The sequence below is a fragment of the Oculina patagonica genome, chromosome 8 (assembly GCF_052425735.1).
Source record: "Oculina patagonica isolate OP01 chromosome 8, crgOcupat, whole genome shotgun sequence".
Lineage (NCBI taxonomy): Eukaryota > Metazoa > Cnidaria > Anthozoa > Scleractinia > Oculinidae > Oculina > Oculina patagonica.
The window spans coordinates 12,277,875-12,283,296 of NC_135765.1; positions in this window are offsets into that span (position 1 = coordinate 12,277,875).

A 5,422-nucleotide genomic window follows, 5' to 3' on the forward strand; every position below is an offset into this window, starting at 1 on the left:
TATCGGATGTTTAAATTATCTGAACGTTATAACAACTTTTATTATACATTGGAATTACTTTGAAAGATGCGATTGGTCGAGAGCATTCAGTCAATATACAGTAGCATGTGAACTTGACATGATAACCCAATATCTGCAGCAGATATTGGGTTATCATGTCGAGTTCAAAGTCCGCCTAGTTTCCAAGCCCCTCGTCCGTGTAGTGCTGCCAAACTTTTGAAAATATGGCTGAGTGATTTGCCTCCGTTTCCGAAGAGGAATTGGAAGTTTTGATCGAAAATAAAGATTCTAAAAACACCAAGAGAACAGCAAAAACAAGTGTAAAAAAACTGAATGATTATTTGAGGGAGAAGAACCTGGAGGAACCACAACATAAAACCGCTTTGGCCAATGTTCTGACGAAGTTTTACGCCGGCGCTAGAGAAAGTGGTGGTAAATTGTTTAAAAACTTGTAATAAAACAATTATTGAATTCGGTTTTCACATGATATCGTAAAATTATCAAAACCTCGTGTCTGTGTTATCCGCCTCAGCCTTCGGCTTCGGCAGTTAACACAGACCTCAGTTTTGATAATTAACGATATCATGCTAAACCTCATCCAATAATTGCTTAATGTTGAATAAATTTGGTCTGACAATATGTTAATAAAATTGATTCTGCTCTTATCTCTATTTTATTCATAAACCGGCCGGCGAATGCATGGACGAATTGGACATATTTTTGCAATTAATTATTAACCGTTGTCCAAACAAGCTCTCCTATAAATGCACAAAGTCACTGGACACGAAAACGGCGAATTGAAAACTGTGTCCGTCCAAACAGTGCCTAAAGGTGGATTTCCACTGACACGTAATTTTTTACGTGCGTAAAAAAAATTAGAGACAATGTATGAACGGCTTGCGTACACGTTTACGCAGGCCGTTCATACATTGTCTCTAATTTTTTTTCACGCACGTAAAAATTTACGCGTCAGTGGAAATCCACCATAAGTTCTACTTTGTCACGCACCAGAATTTTGCTTCATTTTATCACACACGCTTTTAGCTTTGACCACATTTTCTATCAACAACGTTTTATCTGGATGTGTTTAATGATTAAGGTTTAAAAATATGTCAACAAAACTGACTTTAATTTCTAAGTGAGTTATTTTCACAAACCACGTTTACGAATGACATGCATATGCAAGAAGGTCCTTTTACAATCCATGTGTATAAATGCTTTCCCATTCTACCTAGGATGTCTACTCATAAAATGTTTAGTTTCAAATGAATCCGCCGTACTTGCAATTGGCAAACCCCATTTAAATCAGATTTTGATTTCAACAATTTTGCGCAACAGGGCAACTTTTTTTTCAGCCTGATTGTTTTCGGCCGTGTTTTCTGGAAACAAAAAATACTGTTTTTAGAGTTTTCTTTCACAATATGAACTGACCTGTTTAAGCGGCGAAAGTCTATGAAACAGTTTTGTTTTTACTTTACTATCAAAAATTCAAGATAGGTTTGAATTTAAATTTAATGAGAAAGGGAGGGTATTAATTGATATTTACAACTTCTAGCTCTTTGAGGCAGCTTTTCTATGAGTATGGTAAATTCGCAGTTAAAATGCACGCTTATAATCTGATTTTCTTACAACAGAAAACTATGTATAATAAAAGACACTAAAACGAGGAGTATTTCGCCTTTGAAAAACTGAAGTTGAACGTGAAAACAAAAAGAATCGGAGCTGGGCGTCCTTCATCTCCAATTTTAATCGAAAAGAATCAAGGTTTCCCTTCAAAATTCAAAATTCACATTGCAAAAAGAAATATGCATTAACGTTTTAGAATCTGAATTTATTATGAAAGGCAACTTATTAAAACTCCTAGCTTCAGAGTATTTGAGGACAATGGTATGGTAATGTCTTTTTTTCAAATGTAACAGAGTTCGTTTACAACGATATCCCGATTTTTTGAATACCTTGATAAACGCGAGCGTTAATTCCCTATAATAAGGTAGTTTTTGTTACTCGTATTTCATTTCAGTTTTAACCACGCTTAATTACTGTTCGCTCATCTTGTGATGTATCGCGTTTATTTGGTTTGGATTGTAAGAGATTAAAATTAAATGTTACTTGCCTGAGAGTTGCAGTCGTATTTAGCAGTTACAGCAGTTGAGGAGTGGTCTGTGCTCCTATGATATCGTCTGATAAGTAAACAATTTCCTTTTCATTTATATTTCATTTGTCGTTGAAAAAAAGTTGAAACAAGACTTGATCTCATTAGCAGCCTTTTCTTTATTTCCAACTATACTCTACACAATCAGCACTCATAGAATGACTAATTCAAGTTGTGTCGGGTTCAATGGCTCTTGATATAAAACTACCACAACATGCAACATCCTTTAATTAAACACGTATCATATTCAAAAAACAATCAAAGACCAATTTTTCTCCAGAAAGACATTAAAGGAAATTGAAAAACACTGGAATTGGTTTTTGCTTATATTTTGATTTAATTACAATTGAGTTGCCCTGAGGAAGGTTTTTGTAATAAACCGAATTATTGGCAAAAGCCAATTCAAGTGTTTTTTAATTTCCTTTATTTTCATGCACACGATATAGGTTAAAGCTATAGGCTTGCTGATATGGTTACTTGTCTGGACACACCTGCAAAAGGAAAATCAGTAATCAATTTTTAGCCACTGCGTCACATAGAAAGTCAAATTGTTAAATGTGTCTCTTTTTTTAAGCAATAACTGTTTGCTTGTCGCTTTTATAACAGGAACTTAACAAAGTCCGTTAAGGGACGGACCATTAGAAAAGTGATGGGGGCGGGGGTGGGGAAAAAGTAAAAAAAAGAAAATCATGCAAGACGAAATGCCAAGAAAAAAAAATCGTGCAAAGGGGCAGGCAAAAGGAAAAAAATTCGTGCAGAAGGAAAGTTCCTATTAAGCAATAAAATACCTGTAATTTTACACTTGATGAGATCGACTTTTCGACGAAATATACTGTATCAGGGAGAATGCTAAAAATAGCATTTCCGAGCCTAGAAATTTCAAAGTTTTCTGGGGGAGCATGCCCCAAAACCCCCATACAGACAAGCGTCTCCAGCACTCAACTTCTAGTTTCATTAAAGCAAATTACATTAAGCCTGGCTCCCCGACAAGCAAAACAGTTCTTCCCGTATATACGCCGATGGTTATAGAAAATCCACCAACATTTGTAAGACATTCTGTATAAATTCCCGTTAATAAGTGCATAGGGTGAAGAAAACAATCAGTATAAAATAACAGTACATGGCATTTTATTTAAGCCATTCATAATATGTGACCTCTCACGCGAAAACGTTCCTTAGGACTTGCCGTTTTGACACGGATAGCCGCGCGTTTGCCGTTCAGTAGCCGTGTGCACGGAAAGGGATGCCGTTTGAGCCGTGTAAGCTATCCGTGTTACATAAATTAAGGGCCGTTTGTGCCGTGTGGCCGTTCCGTGTAAAAAAAATTGTCAGCCGTTCGAGCCGTGTGACCGTTCCGTGTGAAGAAATTGACTAGCCGTTCGAGCCGTGCAGCCGTTCCGTGTGAAGAAATTTACTAGCCGTTCGAGCCGTGTAGCCGTTCCGTGTGAAGAAATTTACTAGCCGTTCGAGCCGTGTAGCCGTTCCGTGTGAAGAAATTTACAAGCCGTTCGCGCCGTGTAGCCGTTCCGTGTGAAGAAATTTACTAGCCGTTCAACCGTTCCATACAAAGAAAACTTTTAGCCGCTCGAGCAGCAAAAGCTATCCGTTTAAAGTTTCGTCAGCCCTTGAAGCGGCTGAAGCTACACGCTACAAATACAAGAAAGTTGACAGACGTTCATATGGCATGAGCTAAAAACTGCACCTTAGTAAATGTGATGTTTTTTTTTCTCTGCTCTTGAAATATCTTCGCTTTTATAACATTCGATCATCGAAAAAAAAATTATCTAAGACTAAAAACTAAGTTCAATTCAACGAGTTACGAGAAAATGTTCCGTTGCTTGACGGAATGCAAATTTCGAGCGCTTCTGATTTGAGATCTAAGAAAAATATTACCTCGTGTTACGTTGGAATACACTGTCGACCCGTTGCTGCGAACACGCTCTCTCGCTGAAAGGATAAAAACGAAAAACTTTGAGAAAAAATTCTGCTTGAATGCTTTGACTTTGAAATGATTTCGCAGCGCGGGACAGTTAAACAATGGCGGCCTTCTTTTACTAAATTTTGTGACGCGCGTAAAAGGATAAAAACGAAAAACTTTGAGAAAAAATTCTGCTTGAATGCTTTGACTTTGAAATGATTTCGCAGCGCGGGACAGTTAAACAATGGCGGCCTTCTTTTACTAAATTTTGTGACGCGCGTAAAAGGATAAAAACGAAAAACTTTGAGAAAAAATTCGGCTTGAATGCTTTGACTTTGAAATGATTTCGCAGCGCGGGACAGTTAAACAATGGCGGCCTTCTTTTACTAAATTTTGTGACGCGCGTAAAAGGATAAAAACGAAAAACTTTGAGAAAAATTCTGCTTGAATGCTTTGACTTTGAAATGATTTCGCAGCGCGGGACAGTTAAACAATGGCGGCCGTCTTTTACTAAATTTTGTGACGCGCGTAAAAGGATAAAAACGAAAAACTTTGAGAAAAAATTCTGCTTGAATGCTTTGACTTTGAAATGATTTCGCAGCGCGGGACAGTTAAACAATGGCGGCCTTCTTTTACTAAATTTTGTGACGCGCGTAAAAGGATAAAAACGAAAAACTTTGAGAAAAAATTCTGCTTGAATGCTTTGACTTTGAAATGATTTCGCAGCGCGGGACAGTTAAACAATGGCGGCCTTCTTTTACTAGATTTTGTGACGCGCGTAGAAGCAAGAAAAAAAAAAACTTTAAGAAAAAAATCTGCTTGAATGCTTTGACTTTTTACTGTTGCCGTGAACCCGCGGAAATATGCCATGATGTTGGTAATGCTCCAGAAGCCTCTGAAACCGGGACTTGCTAATGCCATAGAAATTGAGAAACATTTCTTTGCACATAGTTTGTGAGTGATAAAGGAAACTAAAAGGTGGATTTCGTTTCCTTTTTTCCCCGATCACTTCAGGACCTGCAGCCGCCGAGAAAGCCTGGATGTTCGCCAGTACAATCAAGTCCTCTCAAAAGACTGAGATATTCGATACAGTTTAAGTTTAATTCAAAGTTTTGATTCAAAATGCAGATTAGAAGAACAATTCGATTTTATGTAATCAGTGTTACTGTATTACGACTGTTTTGCGATAATATTATTCGGAGCAGTTCGAAAGAGGAGTTTTGCTATTTTGTTATGAATGAAGCCGTTTAAACTTTTTTCATCCGCGCGGCCGTTCGACATCATCCGTGTGAAGAAAATTTACATCCGTGTAGCCGTTCGACTTCATCCGTGTGAAGAAAATTTACATCCGT